At 37.7% G+C, this 23295-nt stretch overlaps 1 protein-coding gene across 2 annotated transcripts in view; it reads right to left on the bottom strand.

Annotated features, from left to right (window-relative positions):
• The window catches only part of GPM6A (glycoprotein M6A), a 340519-nt gene that overhangs the window by 45255 nt on the left and 271969 nt on the right, over positions 1-23295 (bottom strand). The window lies entirely within an intron of this gene.

Raw genomic sequence — 23295 nt, 5'->3', positions numbered from 1 at the left:
CTGTTTGTTGTGAACCCAATTTAGTGAACTTTGCTCAGCGGTTTTTAGGAGGGAAAGAGAACAGACTAGGCAATATCCAAGCACAGTGCACTTAGTAAAGCAAATCATTTCAGAGGCTTTTGAGTTCAGATATTAATTTATGTTACCTTCGTAGTGACTCAAATATGAAATCTACTTCGTGCTGTAGTACGTAATTGAAAAAAAAAATGAGAAGGGTACTGAAAAATGAGAGACCAGGACGGGTAAAATCCTTGTTCTACCACTGTGCGGTTTTTGGCCAATTCACACTTTTCATTTCATCATTTGTAAAAGGGTGACGGTAAGAATTCCCCTCAAATAATTCTTGTGAGCATTAAGTAGGTAATCACACTACTGGGTATTTACCCAAAGAATATGAGAACACTAATTCAAAAAGATATATGCACCTCAACATTTATAGTGCATTATCTACAATAACCAAATTATGAAAGAAACCCAAGTGCCCACTGGGTAAAGAAGATGTGGCATATGTATACAATGGAATAGGACTCAGCCATAAAAAGAATGAAATCTTGCCATTTGCAACAACATGGATGGAGCTGGAGAGTATGATGCTAAGTGAAATAAATCCGTCAGAGGAAGACAGATGCCATGTTTCACTCATATGTGGAATTTAAGAAACAAAACAAAAGAACAAAGGGAAAAAAAGAGACAAATGAAAACAGACTCTTTACTCTAGAAAACAGATGGTTACCGGAAGGGAGAGGGGGTAGGTATGGGTGAAGAAGTGCTGGGGAAGAAAGAGTGTATTTGTCATGATGAGCACTGAGTAATGTACAAAACTGTGCAGTCGCTCTATCGTATAACCAAAACTTTTAATATGATACTATGTTATGACATACTGTATGTTATGACAGTATAATATGACAATGGATGTTATTAAATATAATAAATTAAATGTAATAAAATTACATTTAATACATGTAACAAATTTATCATTATATTTAATAAATTTATTACATGTATTAAACATAATAAATTATAAATTTAATTTTTATATTAAATAACAATTTAATTACAATTAAAATGTAATTTAAATTACATTACATTACGGTGAGCTAATCCATGAAACAGTGAGTGCCATGGACTAACCCCTCAATAAATGTCCGGGCTACCACTCCTAGACACACCTTTAACTGTATTAAGATTAACGGTGATTGTGTTGTAGTATGGTTTTCAAAAATACTTTGACTACAGGAATCACTTTTGCTTTTTAAAGTTTTGTCACATTAGTCTTTTGAAAGACAGCTTTCTAGTCCATGACATCAGAAAAGCATGGTTGTTCATATTAAAAATAAGTGTCAGAATTTGCTAGATATCTTCCAGGAGCTTAACTAGAAATGCTTAAGTGTGTATGTTCTGCAATAAGACATACTGACTAGGTACTCTGCACCAGCTGCTGGGAAGAAAGGAAGCCTAAGTAAGGGGCTGCGAGGCTCAAAGCAACTTCTCAGGTGATCAGTTTCCCCTCCAACCCCTGTGTGTGTCTGTGTCATCGTTCCCCTCCCCCCATCTCCCCTCTATATATTCTACTCCAGAGATTCCCTCCTACTCCTCTCCTTTTGGAAATTCTTGATTAAATCTCCTTTTTGTAATGCTAAAGCCTCTCAAAAGCTCTCTACCTAACTGGCTCTTCCTTTCTGCAGAAACAAATAAAGGAAATTGGAAAATGGTTTGTTATTTACTGTACTTAAGTCACAGGAAGATCTGTGTGCACTTTATGTAGAATGCATATGTTTATAGTAACATACAATGCATGTGACCATTTTAAAGTTCCTGTGTGAAGTAATTTTGTATTTAGAGAGTGGTCCAGCCTGCTAATTTTCATACTGATCATTGGAACTGGGCTGCTGCTTCTTCTTCTTCTTTTTTTTTTTTTTTTAAAGATTTTATTTACTTATTTGATAGAGATCACAAGTAGGCAGAGAGGCAGGCAGGGAGGCAAGGGGAAGCAAGCTGTTGCCAAGCAGAGAGCCTGATGCAGGGCTCCATTCCCGGACCCTGAGATCATGACCTGAGACAAAGGCAGAGGCTTAACCACTGAGCCACCAAGGCACTCCTGGAACTCGACTTCTTGAAAGAATGATGGCTCACCTCATCTGCCCCAGAGGCAAAAAAAGACATCTGAACATGTCTTCACTTCCACAGCAATTGTTAGTATAGGAAATCATTTCCTGAACATTCCTTCCCTGACACACACACACACACACACACGATGTGGGGAAGTAGAAAAGGTTAGAACAGCTTGACACTTCATATGATAGGAAGAGACTTCGCTAGCAGATGGATGAGACCAGAGTGTGCGGTCTCTGAATATCACTGAACACAGTTTTGAGTGGAGATTAACAGGATAGCAGAAAAATCTTTGAACTATTCTTTGTCTTTCCATGTTGTAAAAAATTCACCTTATTGATTATTTAGAAATAAAGAATAAGAAACAGTTGGTACCAACACAAACAGGAGTTACCCTTATTTTGGCGAGTGCCCCCAAACAGCCTTATGATTTCAAATCTAATTCCTTTGTGATTTCTCTCCTCTACTATTCTGGAAGAATTCGATATAGGTACGTGGGACTTCTTCTGCAGGCACTGAGGTATCAAAACCAAATTAATGTAATCAACAAAAGCCTTCAGAATAGAAGTTTAAATATAAAGAAAAAAGACCAAACATTAAATTCATCGATAGGAATTACCTCTCTTGGGGTCTAATTAAAGCTTCTAACAAAGCAAAAATAAAATCAGAATGAGGCCCAGGGGCAAAGGAAGTGGGAAGCCTATAGATGATCACCAAAATGCCGCTGAAGACTTTTGCTTAATTCTGCCAATCTGAATTCTGATTGAGAGTCAGGTTCTACTTATGTCACATTTTCTCTGTTGTGGTTTAGATGGACCGTTACTAGGACCCCCATGAAAGCAAGCCTAGTTACCTAGACCCCATATATCTCAGGGGAGGGAGGGTGGTGGTGGTTATCAGTGTCACAGCTGAAAGGATTAGTTATAGTAATGCCTTTTATTTTTAGAAAAACATGAGATCTCAATACTATGGAAACCGAAACTGACAACCCCAGTTAACCGGCATTTCTGAATGAGTTCAAGATCTCCAAATTAAATGGCAATATTTCTTTTACTCCCTATTTAAATGCTGCCATTTAAATCCCTCAGAATTATATTAACCCTATTGACGAATACAAATTTCTCTAACCCTCCCTTACTGCCAAGTCAGGCTACACCCCGTCAGGTGGAGTCCTGATCCTCTGCAAAGCTTCCACTCAAAATAAAACACTTGCAGAATCTTATCGTGCACATTTTGCTCTTGTAATGGGCTAGTTCCTAACTACCCCCTGTCCTCCACAGGGCCTGAGCTGCCTATTACATTTAAAAGAAGACTCAGAACTCCCATCTGCGGACGCAGCGCAGCATTTCTGCCTTCTCTCCAGCTGCCAGAATCCCACATAGTTGCTGGCAGGGGAACTTCTTTCCACCCACAGTGAGAAACAGCCTTGGCAGAGCAGCAGAATCACCATGGCAACCGCGCTCTGGGGCCCATGACATGCTCCCAACAATCATCCTTTAAAGCTGAGGATTCGACTGCCCCCCCACCACCACGTTTCCACTGCACCTCGAGATGAGAAACCACTTCATTTAATGATTATCAGTGAAAGCGTCGTAAGTGGAGTGTTGGCACTGGAGAAAATACATTTCTTGAGAAAATCTCTATTAAAAACAATAAAGACTACTTTACACAGGAAACACATTCAAGACTAGATATGATGAGAATAGGCCACCGATTCTCAGGTAGAGCTGCTGGTTTAAATACTGAACATGGAACTTGACATGCTATCCAGGAGATACTACCGGTTACACTGAGAAGCGCGTCTCATACATATTAGTTCCTGGTTGCATTTTCTCAAATGAATGAACACTATGCCTTTACTTTCATATTTAAAAAAAAAAAAAGAGTTGGGTGCCTGGGTGGCTCAGTTAGTTAAGCAACTGCCTTCAGCTCACATCATGATCCTGGAGTCCCGGGATCGAGTCCCACATCGGGCTCCCAGCTCCACGGGGAGTCTGCGTCTCCCTCTGACCTTCTCCCCTCTCATGCTCTCTCTCCCTGTCTCTCTATCAAAGAAATAAATAAAATCTTTTTTTAAAAAAAGAAAAAAAGCAAAGGAATTACAAGACTTTCTTTTCAACACACTCTAAACATTAGCATTTATCTGATATTTAGTGGGGTTACACACCAACTTGTCCTAATATAAAAATTTAAAAAAAAAACACACAGAAGTTCTTGACATACTCCATATTTTTCAGAAAGAGGAGATACATGATTAATGTACTCCCCTTTAAACATCGTGAAGTAAACACAAGCCTTTGCCTTCGCTCATTCCACAAAGTGCACCAAGCACCAAGGTAAGTCAAGGGAAAGGAATGTAAAGGAAAAAGAGCCTGGAAGATAAGCAACTGAGAAGAGAGGCGAGCAACACAGTGGTGGATTCTGGAAATGAGACTGACAATTTATTCACTGATAAATACCTCCTAGCACCATTTACCAACAAGTTGATGCTTTCTCTACTGAGCTACAGTGACACCTTGGTCACACCAAGTACCCCGAGAGGTCTGGGTGTATTGAGGAGCTGTCTGTTTTGGTCCACCAGTGTCCTGGTCTGTCCCTGGGCCAATGTCACACTGCCTTACAATATGTTTTCACTTGTGGTGGAGACAATTCCCCCATTTGTTCATCTTCCTCATGTGTATCACGCTATTAATGGCTCTTCTACATTGCCATGTAAATTTCTGAAACAGTTTGTCTGATTCCACAATTTAACTAATTGGATTCTGGCTGGTATTTATACACTGATTTAGTATCTGGAAATTTTGCCAAATTCTTTTGATGACCTTCTAAATTATTTTGATTCTGTGAATTACTCTGAATTTGTTGATAATCAGATCATCTATGGAAATTTTGAGCTTTCATTATTTGTACCTTGCATTTATCCTTCTATAGGCTTATTCTGTCAGATAAAATGCAACAAGAAGAGTCGAAACAATGGGAAAAGGGCACCTTTTCTTGTCCCTCTTAATAAAGAAAACACTTGCCATGTTTTACCATTAAGTGTGATGTTTGTTGCTGGTTTACTGGTTAAAGAGGTAACACACTTTTCCCCATCTGTTGAAATAATTTTGTTGTTTCCTTTTATCTGCCATTTCAGTAAGTTTTTCTAATTTAAACTAGCATTCCTGAGAAAAATCCAACTGAGTCATACTGTATTTTTCATACATTGCTGAACTCGTCAGGCTAACATTTTGTTCAATACTTTTGCATTTATCAATTCATTCCACAAATAGTTCCTGAGTCTTCACCAGGTGCCCGGCAGTATGCTAACTGCCAGAGCTGTGGAAGTCAGTCAGTTAACAAAAAGCTCTGCTCTCTTTCTAGAAGCGGGGACAGACAATAAAAAAGATGCAGAAGTAATAATATATATGAGATCGCGAAAAGTGCAGAGAGAAAAAACCAAAATAGGGAAGAAAGCATAAGGAACATGGGAATAATGACTGCAGTTTTTTCAGGAAAGGAATAACCAAGACGACATTTTAAAAAAGACCTGCAGGAGAGAAAGGAGCTGTCGAAGACGGAGAAGAGGGTTTCAGACAGAAAAAGGAGATGCTCACGTCCTGAGGCAGGTGTGTAACTAGAGTATCTGAGGAAATTTTAAGAAGCCACTGGTGGTAAAATAGAGTGAAGGTGAAACAAAGGAATATAAAATGAGGCTAAAAGTGTAGTGGGTGAGGATAAAGATATCTATGTTATTAAGTGTAATGAATGTGACTGACATCTAATTTTTGCTCTCTTGTTTTGGAGGCAGGTTTATCCCAGTCTTATAAAGTGACCTTTTTCCATACTCTAGGATTGTGGGGCTGTCTGCATCAGCTTTAGCTGCACCATAAATATTTGGTAGAACTGGTTAGTAAAACCATTGAGAGTAAGTATGTACTTTGTGGGAACAATTTTAACTACTGATCTAATTTGCTGATGGTTATAGAACTAATCAAGGTTTCTATTTCTTTTTAAGTCCGTTTACTTAGTTCAATTTTATAGGCATTTGGAAATTTTATATAAGACTTAAAATTTACAGTCAAGTTGTATGTCATTTCGTTTTACAGTATTTTTAATTTATTCATCCTTTGCTCGTATTTCCTTTTGTCTCCTCTGATGATTCATGTCCTTCCTTCATTTCTGCACCCCTCCCCTCCCGCATGCCCCCCACCACCTCCCCACACCTTTGTCTCTCTTCTGCTTCTCTCTTTCCCTATTCTTAGAGTGCATCATCGGGACGCCTATGTTGCATGTTCCATGTTTGCTACAAAAAAAAAACTCCATTAATTTTAAACATCATATTTTATTTTTCCATTCAGGCTACAATATTTCTAACCCAGGTTAGTAGTGGGGCTCTCTGGCCGCTAGAGCCCACTCAGAAACTCAGGCTGAGAAAGGAGACATCGTCTGGAACATTGCCCATCATAACCTCAGCGTAAGAAACAACAGGGAATCTCATCAGTTAAATATTCTGAGCTGCAAGTGACAGGGGCCACTTCTATTCCCAGTCCAATGGCTAGACAGAGTCAACACGCCTCCCTCTCAACCACAAAGAACACAAAGTATAATTCTACCATGTTCCCAAGAGACAGAGGGCCCTAAATACTTAGCAAATAGTACTAATAACTATCATAATAAAACCCCAATGGTTTTCCAATATTGTTATTCTTTTCAAACAACCCATTTTGCTTGATTGTTTCATGTTTCATTAATTTGTTTTGAAATTATTTCTTTAATTTTAATTTACTGGGGTATATTTTGCTATACATTTCATAATGTCTTGAGATGGTTGCTGAGTTCATTAATTTTGGGGTTTTCTTTTCTAATAAAAATATTTTTTAAAAAGATTTTATTTATTTATTTGACAGAAATCACAAGTAGGCAGAGAGAGAGAGGAGGAGGCAGGCTCCCCACTGAGCAGAAAGCCCGATGCGGGGCTCGATCCCAGGACCCTGGGATCGTGACCAGAGCCGAAGGCAGAGGCTTTAACCCACTGAGCCACCCAGGCGCCCCTCTAATAAAAATATTTAAGGAGATAAAGTCCCTTCTAATTTTACTTGAGTGAATTTCACAAGTTCCAATATGTGATCCTTTCACTACTGTTCAGTTGTTAGACTTTTCCAAGCCTACTGTGATTCTTTTTGATACAAAATTTATTTATGCACTTGTTTCCTCTGATTCTTTTGTTTTAATTCCCAAATATATGAGATTTTCTTTCTTTCTTTTTTTTTTTTTTTTTAGTTTATTTGTGTCTTACTGGTGTCATTGTTAGAAAACATGAGCTGCAGGATAGCAATCTTTTGCAGCTTACGGGTGACTTTCTTTAAATTAAATCCGAAACCTGGGTTTTTCCAGTCTCTCTAAGGTAGCAGAAATTAGGGTCACAAACGCATAAGAAAGCTGGCTTGTGGAGTCAAACTGTGGGGGGACTTCCCCCTCCCAACCCATGCAAGGTAAAAGGTAATTTTCTTTACTATCCTATATAGAACATTTGTCATTGTTGTTGCTATGTTTATTATTTGTTTTGTTTTGTTTTTTGTTCCATCTTCCACTAAAGCCTTTTAGAGTCCTGGTTTTTTATACTATGTATTCCAAGTTGACTTCATGCTTTGGGTAAAACTCGGGCTCTGTTTCCTAACCTCTGCTACCCGGCAACCACATGTATAGCCAAGGAGATCAGGAATATGAAAATGACCCCAGAGACTTCCTGGCAGCTTCAAAGCTATCTTGCTTATCCCCTGAATTGCTTTTACTTTCTTCTGGCCTCTGAGAATTCTGCTTACTCTCTTGCCAGCATACCAATACATACAAATATGAGTAAATACATTTTGATTGCATCTATATTTTAAATATGTCTATTTTAAATCCATACACATATTAATTCCACCATCTTAAAAACTGTTTTGCAACAGCAAAGCTCTTCATGTCATTTAGTCTACCATACTACTGGTAGGCAACTTAGATCAGATAAGGAAGTCCAATATCCTCATCTAAATATGTGGTTCACTGTGAACAACAGAGAAAATGAAGATTAACAAATTATCAGACACTCTAAAACAGTTTCCTAGAATTGAAGAACATGAGTCTCCAGATTGATAGGACTTTCCTTTCTGGGTGACTCCCTTTGTGGAGTCCTTACCTCCCCACAACCTACTGCCTGCCCCACAGCCACGCCAATACCAAAGAGTAGAGAGGCTGAGGTTGGGTCGTATGGCCAAGACAGCTCTTCTAGTTACAGCCACTGGGTTCACATGGCTAATAAGGGTCTTAGCCAAGTCATCAATGTGCAAGGGAAATGTGATGTTCACACTAAGTTAAAGCAAGTGACTTCACAGGACGGGTGCTGAAAACATGTAACAACTCAGTTTAGCCTTAGGATCCTTCAGTGTTTGTGGAGATGTTAGTGGCACAGAGCCAACCTTTCTCTTGTCCTATTATGCAAGGAAATATGTCCCTTGGATAGAAACAGTACAGTCACCATTACATCACGACTTGCCTTACTAAGTTTATTTCACTAATTCACACCTTTTTTTTCCCCCTAGAGCTTATTAGCAGCATGGGCACTGAATCAGTCTATCAATACACAGTGATTGTTTTTTGAGCACCTACTAGTTATGTACATTGGGTGTGCAGGAGTGACCAAAAAAACCATGGTCTCTACTCTTTTTGAGCCTCCATACTAGTGAGAAATAAAATTAGAAATTGTTAGCACCTTTTCAGAAACTTTTCCAAAAATATTCTTTCTCAGGATCTAGTACTGTGATATCTTGAGTGTCCATTCAGAGCAGCAAGGATCACAGCCTGGCTTATCTATCTTATCTAATAACATAAAAGCTCAAAATTATGCTCTTGGAGCACTGCAAAGTTTATAGCAGACAGACTTTGGTAAACCCTTTAATTAATGACATGATCATCTATATTTTTAAAGCATTCTAGAATATAGCCCACATAATCCCCAAATGTTATTAAAATTTTAATTAACATTTTATTTAAATATATTCCTGGGTTAAACAAAGTACAGAGTTAAACATTTGAATACTTCAGGACAAATTATCAAGACAGCAAACCAAAATGACAGGTTTTGAAGTTAGATATTTTAGTCATTGATACATACCCGTACTTAAACAAATCAGTTTCCAATTTTTAAAAGAATATCTTGGGGCACCTGGGTGGTTCAGTGGGTTAAAGCCTCTGCCTTAGGCTCAGGTCATGATCTCAGGGTCCTGGGATCGAGCCCCGCCTCGGGCTCTCTGCTCAGTGGGGAGCCTGGGTCTCTTTCTCTTTCTGCCTGCCTCTCTGCCTGCCTCTCTGTGTACTTGTGATCTCTCTCTCTCTCTGTCAAATAAATAAATAAAATCTTAAAAAAAATAAAAAATAAAAAGAATATCTTGAAAGAGGAAAAGAATATGCAGATTTTGGAGATTTCTTTTGCCCTCTTAATTTTGTGTCTGGGTACCAGAACCAGAAGGGCTTTTGTCAAAAATGGAAATCCCAGGATTTCCTCTCTTGAAAACTTTGTTTTTATCCAGTGCTTCAGTTGGTTCTAATATACAGACGTAGCAGGATATAGAAGCCAGCAGAATTGTCCAAAAATCATATGACGTGACTAACGTGTTTTAAGATGAGTTGATAGTGGCATGGCTACACGTGTAATACAGGGAATAAGAAGGGTTTATTCTAAGAATTCTGAACAGATTATTAAACAAAGGATGGAGTTTATAACTAAATGACACCAATAAGCATTTTTTGAGCAGTTGCAATGCATCAGAAATATGCCATGCCTTTAAGAGACTGACTGTGTGATCGCCACAGCAACCCAATGAGGGAGGTATGATTACACGCAGGCAATTTTACAAAAGATTATTGAGGGTCAATACTGAAAAACATGTGAAAGCCGATGTAGTGTGGACTTTCCAGAAGAAGAATGACATTTTTCTTTCTAAAAACATTATGGAAATTTTTACAATATTAACATTAATGACTCAGAGAGTTAAAAAAAACAAAAAACAAAAAACCGATATCGCTGATTACAGAACATTCCGTGCTGGTCAACATGACTTAGCAAGAGTGTTTGGATTAATTAAGCATATTTCCCCAAGCAGAAAAGTTAATTGCTTCAATAATGATGAGAGCCATACTCTCTCGCCGTGATAAATAAGGCCCGGAGGGCGAGCGAGCAGTCAGGTGGAGACAGCTCTCTCATGTGCCATCAGAGCCATCCCCAAGGGAAAAAGAAGTGGTGCACCAAACTGCTCTGAGTTCCAGACACCCGTGAGGTTCTTGTACAATCTTGTTCAGATAATGCTTGGAGACCCAGTTAAACCCCTTATCTCCCCCTGTTACGAGTCAACCAATTATCCCAACTATCGACGTAGCTGGTTTCCTAACAACTTTCAAGTTTGTTCACAATGTTGCTTGTTTGTTTGTTTTTCGGGTTATCCATCGGTGCCTAATGAGCCATCCCCCAAATTCACTGGCCTAAAACAGCAGTGTGTTATAATTTCTCACATCTGTCATGGGGTTATTCGACTCAAATGGACAGTTTTCATTTGGGATCATTTAGGCAATTGCAGCCAAAATGTGGATGGTGCTGGAGGTCGTCTGAAGGCTTGAGCAAGGTAACATCCAAGATGGCGTCTCCGCCTGCAAGTATGGTGCCCCCACCAGAGTGCCTGGAACAGCCAAGGACGCCCTGGGGACATCTTATTTCAAGTGGCTTCTCTAAGTGGTGCTTAGGGCTGTCTCACAGCATGGTGAAGACATTATGGATGGCTCCTATCAAAGCCATACCTCCTAGAGAGAGAAAGCAGAAGTTTCCAATCTTCTTAAAGGCTGAGACTGGAAATGGCCGAGCATCATTTTTGCCACATTTTACCCTCAAAGTAATCACCAACAGCTCAGATTCTTGGAGGCTGAGAAGTGGATTCCAACTGTGGAGGGAAGGAGTGGTAAACTCTTGCAGCCATCTTTAATTGGCCACAAGATTAGCCAGTTTGAACGGAACTCCCTACCCCAAGGAACTCCCTACCCCAAGGACGACTTTGTTTTCCTCCTGACTCATCAGCTCCCAACCTATCCTTTATTTCACTTGTTAACTTTGTTTATTGATGCTCCACACCAAAATGTGAAAAGTGTAAGTTCAAAGATTCCCAGGCTTTGTTCACCTTTATACGTCCCATTCCTGCAGTAATACCTGCTCATGGTAGGTGTTCAATTATTTGCTGAACAAATGAATTAATTGGAAAAGCTGTCTCAAGAAACAAGTAGGGCAGGTAAAAAAGAGGTCATTTTCCTCACACTTTCCACCATGTCTACCCTGCAGACAAATGTCAGAATCATGAAAATTTCCTACTTTGGGACAAATTTGGGGAATGGATATTGATTACAACACTATTTTTACTTCTTCTTCTTCTTTTTTTTTTTTTTTTTTTTTTTTTTGGTCTCACATCTCTTGTTTTTATCAGCTTATTTTTCTGTGTGACATGTAAACAATGTTTATGCAGGCTGGCTGGGGAGAGAATTCAAAATCTCCTGTAATGGATCATCTTCATTTTGTAGAAGAAAAAACTGGGACTAGGATACTCATCATTTAACAGCATAGCTCCATACCTGGCAATGCCTGCACTTGAACTAGTATATCTGTCTCTAAAATTATGCCCTGATAATCACACCAAACTGTGGATTATCAATATGACTCTCCATAAAACAGAACAAAAACACATACTTCTACACCAAAAACAGTAGAGAAAGAGTTCACAGAAGACCCCGAGAACTTCAGACTCTTAAATTCCCAGCAGAAAAAGCTGATGATGACATTGACAATAGAAGTAAAAGTCACCAACCTCTAAAAGCAAACACATTTAGGAAAAGAGGATGGTATTTTTTTAAAATTATTCATCACAAATTACTTCCTGCTGTTCAATAAAATTTTATACAATTTTGAAATCTCTTTTTAATTATTTGCTCCAAAATGATGCGCTGCCTAAGATACATTCATTCCCTGCCCTCCAAGATATATTTTCCTAGAAGCAGTTATGCTTCCCTAGATGGGTCTGTTCCTTATCTTGCCTCACATATCACTAATCCGAAAGCTGGAGGAAATATTGCAAAACATAAATGAAAGTGTGTCACTCTCTACCTTAAAATCCTTCTTTGACTTTTCATTGTATTTCTCCATTATTACAGTTTTCATGCTTTCCTTACACGCTGGAGCTCTGCTCGAGATCTCTCCCACATCCTTATCCCCACCCGCCACGTGGCGCCCCCACACCAGCCACACTGGCCGGCTTTCAGTTCCTGAAGGTGAGACTTTGCACTTGACTGATCTGAGGCTCCTCCTCCTCACCATTCGACACTGCTTCCTTCCAGAGAATCCCTTTTGTAGCTCATGAAAGAGGAGCCTATTTTCAATAAGAAAAAAGTCTAGTGGAAATTGTGTATTCATTAATGATAAGGCAGAATCCTTTTACCACAGCATAACTTAAGGCTCATCATTTATTAACAGATATTTAATTCTTAATTGTACATTTTTCTGCATCAGTACGTACTGATGGTCACTAATGATGAGACTGTACAGACTGTCAACACTTGTATTCAGTGGAATTTTATAATGTAGCACAGTAGCACTGCTATTAACTGTCATTTCCATATATTACATGTAGATGCGCAATAAAATTTTAAAAATTAAACGTCACTCTTTAGGATAGACATCTTTTCCAAGAAAACTAAAGAGAAAGGAAAAACTGGTGATAAAATGGGTCCTGTAGGATCACTGGGATATGCTTCTTTACATAAAAATGTTATCCCCATGTGAATTACACAGTTTGGGTATGTGTTTTGTTCTTGGCTAATATGCTGAACCACATATTGTAAAAAAATAAATAAATAAATAAATAAAATTAACTATCTCCTGCACATCACGAAGGAGCTGCAATGATTGCCAAGAATTTTCAGTGTAATAAGGCATTCTGTTTTCAAACAGGCATTATGTGTTTTATAGGAAGCAATATAGCATTATGAGGTTATGTTTTTAACATTAAATAACATATAAGACCTTGTAAAACTGTGCCAATTAAACATAGCAGTTTGGATTCCAGATCAAGGGTCTTGATATGCTGCTATCTTTGAACCTCAAGACTACGGCAATTTTAAGATGCTTTTGAACTTCGTAATCACTGAGAAATTTTTTATAACCACATTAATAACATCAAAAACAGCAATATTTTGCTTATGCCATTATGCCAGATACTCCGGATTTTTACAAAATAAAATTAGAGTTTATATGTAATGTAAGTTAATTCTTAATTCAATGGATTTATTAGCTTTTAAGGGGGAACAATGAAGTATTTCTGAATACTTTATGCAAAATTTAACTATGATCAGCACATATTGTGATATTGTGATCAGCACATATTCTCTTGATCTTTTATTATATTGCTCCTTTAAAAATAAAAGAATAAATGACCTTTTAAAACTAATACTGAAGAATGAATAACATTTATAATATTAAAATGAAAAATCTACTAGTCAGTATTTAAACCATATGATACTAAAAATATGTATTGTTCACAGTTTTCAAAATTCCAGTAAAAAAAGCAAAGATAGACCACCTACTAGCACACTCATAGACATGATCAAATGCCTATCCTTTAAATAGAATTGAAGTATATTTAAAATAAAATTAAGGAATTAGAACACATTTTAAAAATAGAAATATAACTTTAAAAACTAGTGACTAGGGGTGTTTGGGTGGCTCAGTGGGTTAAGCCTCCGCCTTTGGCTCAGGTCATGATCTCGGGGTCCTGGGATCGAGCCCCTCATTGGGCTCTCTGCTCAGAGGGGAGCCTGCTTCCCCCTCTCTCTCTGCCTGCCTCTCTGCCTACTTGTGATCTCTGTCTGTCAAATAAATAAATAAAATCTTAAAAAAAATAAAAAAATAAAAAAATAAAAACTAGTGACTAAAAGAATTGCAAAATAATTCCTAATTAAAACTTAAAGTTGTAAAAGAAAATTTAGAAAATAAAAAATTTAAATTCTCTCTTAAAAAAACAGCATGAATTACTTATTGAAAATTTACTTGTTCAATTCAGTTCATGGAAATTCACTATGACATTTGTGGATAAAACCATAGTTCTCTAAACATAATGATGGTTTTTTACTGCAATCTGGCATTTTAGGATTTACACATTTATTCTCAATTTAAAGATGATTTTTTTAAGAAAGGCAGATATGAAAATTTTCTGTTTCATAGTTACTACAATCAATAAAAATTTGGCAGGAGGCAAAATGTAAAGGCATGTTCTGAAGCATCAAAATGATAAGAATATTTTGAAGAACATTTCCTAAGTCAAAATGTTATTTCAAAATATATATGAAATAGAGCACAAAACAAATTGCCTCCAGAAAAATCACATTATGCTGTTTTATCATGAACATCAGCAGAATTTTCAAAAAAATGGGCACATAACAGTTATTTCTTCACAATGAGTCACAAACAAATTGTCACAATATGTTAGAAGGAAAAGTCTCTTCTGTGGTCTGAGAGTACTGTTGGGGCATCTGAATTATGTGATGTATATTTGGAAATAGGCAAAATGGTAGCATTTCAAAATAGAAATGTCATTTCTATAACCACTATCTTTTCTGAAGCACCAGAGTCTTTTAAAAGCTAAAATATATTTTAAATCAACAGAACAATATTCCTCCTTTCTGTCCCTGTCCTTCTCACCAGAGGAGCTATTATGACATGCTCTGCTCCCTAAACGACAGGCACGTATTAGTTCAAAGTCTCTAATAAATCTTTTTTATGTGTTGTACAGACAATGTTGATTTTATTTGAGCCATGCCTAAGCCTGTCATTCTGTGACCTCTATTACAATTGGAATGAGCTCCCACATCACCAAATAAAGATGCACTGTGTTTTTATTACGGTGATTTTCACTCCCTACTAATTTGTCCCATATCCCAAATACTTAATGTCCTTTGCTTCTTTTGATCGTATCCCATGGGACTCTTAGACAGTGGTGGTTAAAAAATACAGGTTTAGAGAGAGATAAGAGGGCTACAAAGCAGCCTGTGAACGTGTTAGATTTCAGCTGTTTTTGTCCTCCGTTTGCCTCAGGGCGCATCTGTAAGAGAGCTCAGCCCATGTGGGAAAACCTGCACTTCACATAAATCTTCTTCTTTCACATTACTAATCCCCAGAATTTTATGAATACACACAAAGCTCATTTTCCGTTCCTGCCAGTCACCTCTAGCGGCTGTGAAGCAAAAGTAAGAACTGCTGCAAAATTAACAGAAGAATGCCCGTCAAAAACGGAAATGGCAGCTACATCGAATAAAACAGTAGATTTTTATGATCTCTAGGACGGACTCTACTCTTGGATGTAGGACTCCTGTCCTGTGGTCTGTCTGTGACTTGAGAATAAGCCTCTGAGGATTAGGATTTCTGTGTTTTATACATGCAGCATGTCACCCAGAGTCTGGCTCACGAACAGAGCAGGCACGGAACAGCCAAGGACCTACGTTCTTTCTCTGTCTGCTGCTCTTTCTCAAGGCGTTGGGACCCATGTGAGTCAACTTCACCCATCAAAATTTTTATCCTTCAATTTCAGCATCTTGTCAACTCAAATTACATTGGAAAAAAAATATATTGGAGTCAGAGCAGTAGAATCAAAAGATGGAGCTAAACCCGAGGAAACCACAGGAATATAGCTCATAATATAAAGAAAGATGAGTAATTTCTGTCTTTGGCCATGACCGGTCATCACTGAGGTGTGATGAAAAGACCCTGAAGAAAGTCATAACAGAACTGTGTTACATTTCTGGCCTTTTATTTTTATTTATTTATTTATTTATTTTTCCAGTAAGTAGCAGTTCCTTAAACTTTTCTAGTGTCTGGTTTTTGTTTTTGTTTTAATTGTTTTAAGTGCTGCCTGGGTGGCTCAGTAGGTTGGTTAAGTGTTCAGATCTTGATTTTGGCTGAGGTCCTGATCTCAGGGTCATGAGACTGAAGGCTGCATATGGCTCCATGCTGGGCGTGGAGTCTGCTTAAGATTCTCATTCTCTCCCTCTCTTTCCCCTCTGCCCTTCCTGTCTTCTCTCTCTAAAAAAAAAAAAAAAAAAAAAAAGGGTAAAATTGAACTTAAATTCCATGAAGAGGTCTCACAGGGTACAGGACTGGTTTTATGATTCTTAAAGCTGCTGTGCAAACTCATTAGCTTAATGGTTTTCTCAAGTCATTGGAAAGTCCTAGGTTAGATATCCTTAAAGACACTGCTTGCTAAATAAACACAGTATTGGGGATTTAAACATGTAAGACAGTATTTTATATTCATGAAAAACTGTTGACCCTTCAGGCAGCTTCAGTAGGTAATATATGATCAAATTTTAGATAACTGAAAGGATTATTTCTAACGTGTCTAACAATGTTCATGCTAAGACTGAACTTGGAAGTGAGAGAAAGTAATTAGGGTGAGGCATTCAAAATTGTTTTAATTAATGACAGTGAACAATATATTCCAGTGGTACGATTTTTTTTTCTATTTTCTTTAGAAATGTGGCCAAGTTGCATACAATAATTTATAAAATTATATTATGCATGATGTGTAATACATAAAAATTGCTTTCTACCTATTACAATAGCAATATTTTAAAAATCCTATCATTGTTTGTAGATAATATTCTGGGAGAAGATGCTTACGGTAACTCTAATGGTTTATTCTTATAATGAGATTCTTTTTTTTTTTTTTAAGATTTTATTTAATTTATTTGACAGAGAGAAATCACAAGTAGGCAGAGAGGCAGGCAGAGAGAGAGAGAGGAGGAAGCAGGCTCCCTGCCGAGCAGAGAGCCCGATGCGGGACTCGATCCCAGGACCCTGAGATCATGACCTGAGCCGAAGGCAGCGGCTTAACCACTGAGCCACCCAGGAGCCCTTATAATGAGATTCTAAACAAGAACTAGCCCTGCTGCTGTTTAGTTACACAAAGATGATACATAACTCTAAGATTATTTTCCTTTCACTTAAGAAACCACAGGACCGGAAGTATTTTAGAACCAGAATGGAATGAGGACTATGCTGGTGAAATATAGTACAAAAGTGGCCTTGACCAGGTATCTCCTGACTAGGAAGCAAGGGTCTGGGGGGATTTGGGCTCTATTTATGTTTGATCCAGACACATCTTTCATGGAAATAAAGTCATCATCTGCTTCCTCCTCTTTTCTCAGCATTACTGTGACTCCCATTTCAATCACATATTTGACCTTTAAACTAAGTTAGATGTAGCTGCCCAATCAGGAGGTCTATCTCTTGGAAAATTTAATATATGCTGAAATACTAAAAGGAAAGCAAAAAAAGACGTTTCTGGAGGAGTCTGGCCAGAATACTGATTTTTACCAAAGAGTTCCAGAATTCGAACTGGTAGACTTATTGTATTTTAATCACTTATGACCTAAATGAAGAGAAAATATGATGAGGTTCTTATTATCCTAATAAGAAAAAGTTTATCACTTCCAAATACACTGGAATGTGGGATATATACACTGGGTGATGTATGGAACGGCTGAATCACTGGATTATACCCCTGAAACTAATATATTGCTCTAGTTTAATCTACTGGAATTAAAATGAAAACTTAAAAAAAAGAGAAAATATGGAATGTTCGTCTAGTAGTCGGGTTGTTTTGAAATGTAAAATAATAAGAGGGAGCTATTCTTGTCATTTAAAAATATCTGTGAAGTTACTAAATGTTGATTATTACTAGACAAATAATAGTCATACATGCAGTACCTATTTAAAGTAAAATAAAAAAAAATAAGCTAACAGAATGTCTACCTATGAGTCCAGACATCAACACTAATAATTTGGAACTCTAATACTGAAAAAAAAATCATATTCAAAATGTACTGTGCATTCTATATGCCACTTATTAATAGTCCATATGCACGGATAGCAGAATTGAGCGGGCTTGAGGGTCAGATGAGAACAGAACCAGACAAGCCCTGGGATTGGGTGCTCTGCTCAAAACCCTCTACAGCTCTTCATGTTTTTGGACTAAAACCAGAATCCTTACAAAGGTTTTAAAAACCCTGCCTGAGGTTCTCCATCGTCCCTCTGACATCTCCTTCTCCTTTGCTCCTCCCTCCCTCTGCCGCGGAACTAACGCCCTGCGTCTTCGGAGTCTTGGGCATTCCTCGTGGCTATGCTCTCTGCCGCCAACACGCTTCGCTCAGATGCCACCTGAACTAACTTCAAGTCCTTCAAGTTTCTGCTCCCATTTGCCTCACCTATCTGCTGACTATCCACGTTACAAACTGTATCCTGTTTTCCCCATGTTCATAAATGTGGACTTCAATTCCCTTCACCCTCCTCTGTTTTTTCTTGTTTCTGTATCACATATGAACTTTGAACATCATATAAAATGTACTTGTCTGTATTATCTATTGTTTTTGTCTGTCTCTTCTGTTTGGAGTATAAATTCATACCCAGTTGGTGTTCCGTTAACAGCTGTTAAATGAATACCCTCTTACATACTCATAAAAGCCTGTGCTGACCATGACGAAGTAAAAGCCTAGAATTCACAGACAAGGAAGATGACAAAAGAAGTTGCTGAAAATATGCAGACCTTATATCCAGTACTCCACATTCCAGTGTATTTGGAAGTGATATACTTTTTCTTATTAGCAATAAACACCATATTCAATATGTATATTCTTATTCAAATGTAAATTAAAATTCAAAAGCTCAAGATCAAATCCAGAGCCATAAACATAACTAGCTTCATCTTAAAAACTGCATGATATAGTCCACAACCACAAAGAAAAGAAGGCACAGCTGTTGTAAAGCTATGATATTATTTAGGGATTTTAACAAATTTAGCAATAGAGTCCATCCACAGCAATTCCATTCTCCAGCTACTTCGGCCACCAATCTGATCAACATGGCAGGTATTTCAACAAACAGAAGCAAGCATAAGGCCTAGATACTCAGCCCCACAGTATGGAATATTCCTTCTGATCGTTTAGGGAAAAAGACACAAAAAATCTCCTTGTCACCATGAACACTGTTATTTGTCCGCAGAAAGTGGTGCAGATATATTTACTGTCCAGAACAATGAATTTCAAACATACATTCTAAATTACTCTGTGGTAGGCCAGAGCAGCAACATGACTTAAGATGACGGGATGGGGAGGGAGACAAACCATAAGAGACTCTTAATCTTACAAAACAGACTGAGGGTTGCTGGGGTGAGGGATCGAGAGAGTGGTGGGTTATGGACACTGGGGAGGGTATGTGCTATGGTGAGTGCTGTGAGGTGTGTAAGACTGATAATTCACAGACCTGTACCTTTGGGGCTCATAACACATTATATATTAATAAAAATAATTAATAAAAAAAAATTCAATGGCAAAGAGCTCTGAGCAGGGAACCAGAGACCAGCTGCTAAGCGAGTTCTGCTGTAGGTCACAGGGCAGACCTCAACCTTCCCACATTGCGAACAAGCCATGGGACTGAATGGGTCTCTAAGGCTCTTTTCTGGTTATAAAATGTTTTTTTTTTTTAAATCTTTTTAAAAAATTCAGTAGGTGTGATTTTCTTTTTCCAATGCTCAGTAAATCATTAACCATGTATTTTGGACATGGGAAGAAAAAGGAGTATTTTGATTACTCTGGAAGGTTTTAACCCCCTTATGACCCAGTATCCAGTGACAAGAAGGGTTTTGCCAGGCCCAGAGCCACATGCAGAGGGACGGGGGGGAAAATGCCTCTGGAGCACAGAATACTGGCCTGCCCTTCACATCTACTCATGACCTCTCTTCCAGAAACATCCATGGCTTCTTGAACTGCCCTTCTCTGGGAAGCTTTTGGGAGGATGTAGGGGTTTGATGAGGTTACTACGGTCCATTTTTGTCACTTGTTCACCTATCTGCCTCTATAAAGGCAATGGGTAACATTTTGGTTGAGTATAAAGCTTTGAATTTTAGAGGATTTTCAAAGAGCAGGGTTTGAAGTTGTATTATAATAGTAAATTTTCTTAGTTTTCAAATATTTGATATCATGCTTAAAAATACAAGAAATAATCTAGTGTATTATTTTATTGAAAAGCATTATAAAATGTAACATTATTTGAAAATGGGAGAGGAAACTCTAAAACAGATTTTACGGTTTCAACTTCTAGCTCTACATGTTCTGCCCCTAGGGAAGATCCACTCAGATTATTATAATGAATTCTGGTATTTATGTATAATGCAGGGAATGGTTCTGACAAAGAAAGCCTAATAGATTAGCAAAAACTTGAAATATTTTTTTTTCTTAAAAGTTATTAATAAAGGGGCCCTTGGGTGGCTCAGTCATTTGGCAATCCCACTCTTGATTTTGGCTCAGGTCATAAATTCAGAGTCACTGAGCTCTGTGTCAGGAGGGAGTCTGCTTGAGAGTCTCTCTCTCCCTCTCCCTCTGGCCCTCCCCTACCCCAGGTGTGTTCACTTTTTCTCTAAAATAAGTAAATAAATCTTTAAAAAGCTATTAATAATTTCATTCAAATAGTTATATCTTGGTTTCATTAGATTTTTAGCAATTCCTTCAAAATATGGAAAAATTATTTTGAAGCAAAAATGAAATAGAAAATCATGAAACCCTTGTTAAGCCTGGGATGCCGAGTGCCACCTGCCTGGTAAGCAGTTTACTGCTTGCTCACTACCTTTCCAAGGAAGGAAAAGTTGTAGCTTTTTCCTGAATTTCCAAATCTAACAAGAATGAAAAAAATTTTAGAAGAAAAAAACATACTGCTCTAATAATTCCACCCCAAAATAATCTATACACAACAATAACACTTGTCTGTAATGTGTATTTTCAAATCTAATCATATTTGAAATGAATGCTTTCTTCCGATGGCTTGTGTAGTTCCCCAGCATAGGTATCTATGTTCTACACAAATTCTCACACTTCCCTCAATGCAGCCAAGGTGAAACCAGGTATCATGAACAAGCTGGTTGAATTCAAGGGGAAAGAGTGAAGTAAAACATTTAGTACAACTAGAAAAAGTGTACTTTATAATGCTATGTGAGTCACACCCACAAAGAAGATCTAACAGGAATATTCTATGCTTCAAAAGAAATAAAAAGAAATAAAGTGTAAAGTGAGCATGATAAAAATATGAAATAATATAGAAAAAATATATTAATAGCAGAAGATTTTAACCCATCTCTCCCTGTCCTTGGTAGATTATATGATTTTGGTAGATTGAATGGAAGAAAACATAGATAATGTGTACAGAATACCTAATGCATATAATGGGAAAAATAACACACATACACAGACACACATGTAACCTGAAAAGATTATATACCTTCCTTTCAAGACCCTGTGAGATAATTGCAAGATATGTTATATGTGTTTAATATATAAATATTGGGAAAATGTTAAGTATAGGAGTTGGGATTGAATATGGGTTTGAGACATGAATGGAATTTGAGTCGAGGAAGAGAATGACCACAGGGACATTCTGGGCAAGAGTAACATGACAAGCAATACAAGCAGAGGATGCTGGGTAATGAGTGGGAGGCAGAGAATGAGGAAACAGATACTTGTTAACACCTTAAGGGAAGAGAGACTTGACCACAAATGGAGCACACTGTTCTGTGCATCAAGAGCCATCAAATGGGCACCTGGGAGACCTTGCAGGTTATTGGGTTGGTTTAGTAAATGAGGCTAGTCATTTAGTTTGTTGGTGCAAAAAGTATTGGAGAAGAAAGAATTGGAGTAAAGATAAAATTGTTAGAATATTACTACTAATTAGTATTACTAAGCATATAAATTACAGAGCATATACCACCAAGGAATGAAGGCTTCTTGTGAAGTGGTAGCAACAGAAGAAGAAATGAAAGGATGTGTTTGAGGGACATAGCATCAGCCTGAAAAACGAAGGATTTGGAGTTGACTCCCAGATTTCAGTTGTGGGAAAATGGTAGCAAAATCGACAGAGAAAATGTATGAAAACAAGGAAAGCATGTGATTGTATGAAGGGTACTGAGCTTTGATCAATGCTGGTTTTCAGCATTACTTCTTTTCCCCTGACTTCACAATGTATTTTTCATATGCAGAATTTAAAAAGTGACCCCTTGTTATTGAATTTGAATTGGCATTGGCATTGGTTCTAAAACCAATTGGTTGGCCAGCCTCAGCTTATTGTTTTATTTTTTTAAAAATACCTTAATTATTTATTTGTTAGAAAGAGAGAGCACAAGCAGGGGGAGCAGCAGATGAAGGGAGAAGCAGACTCCTTGTTGAGCAAGGAGCCCAATATGGGGCTCCATCCCAGGATCCTAGGATCATGACCTGAGTCGAAGGCAGACGCTTAACCAACTAAACCACCCAGACATCCCTTGCCTCAGCCTGTTGTTTTTAGTCAGACTGTGGAACCCTTAGACATGGCATGTTCTCATCATTTGCCTGGACTTTTCCCCCTACACCCCCTTATGGCCAGCTGTTTCCGAGGTCTGAGTTCTTTGTGACTCCTGTCTAAAAAGTTGTGACTGATGGAAGCTTCTAGAAAATATAAAGCTTTTCTCAAAAAGGCATACCTAAAAATAAAATAATTTACATTAACATGAATAATAAGACATCCTGCTTAGCATTCTCTTTTAGCATTGCTCTGTTTACAGAACATTTCTATGATGTAGGATGGAATTATCTAAATTTATAGAAGAGACACATGATGATTTATAAAGTGAATAACCTACCTAAATATTGAATCTTATTTTACAATGCATTTAATTTTACCTTAACAAGGTTTGTATCATGGAAGAGGCTTTGAAATTATTTTTATTTTGCTTTTAATTTAGCACTTAAGTTTTAAAAGACATGAGCAATATTTAGAGGAGGGTCTGGCACATGATGAGAACTTAATAAATGTGAGCTATTTTTCTGAAAATATGTTTATTTGAGAGAGAAAAAGAGAGAGAGAGAACATGAGTGGAGGAAGGGGCAGAGGGAATCTTCAGAGTCTCTGAATCCTGAGATCATGACCTGAGCTAAAACCAGGAGTCAGAAGCTTAATCAACTGAGCCACCTAGGTACTCCAATATAAGCTATTTTTACCATTATTAACCTGAAAACACTGGTGCTGTATTATTTTTTTTAATGTGCCATTGTCATTTTTGT

This window comes from Mustela erminea, chromosome 21 (assembly GCF_009829155.1).
Source record: "Mustela erminea isolate mMusErm1 chromosome 21, mMusErm1.Pri, whole genome shotgun sequence".
In the NCBI taxonomy this organism is placed as follows: domain Eukaryota; kingdom Metazoa; phylum Chordata; class Mammalia; order Carnivora; family Mustelidae; genus Mustela; species Mustela erminea.
Note: the sequence above shows the minus strand (reverse complement) of the source record. Positions and strands in the feature narration are given on the sequence as shown.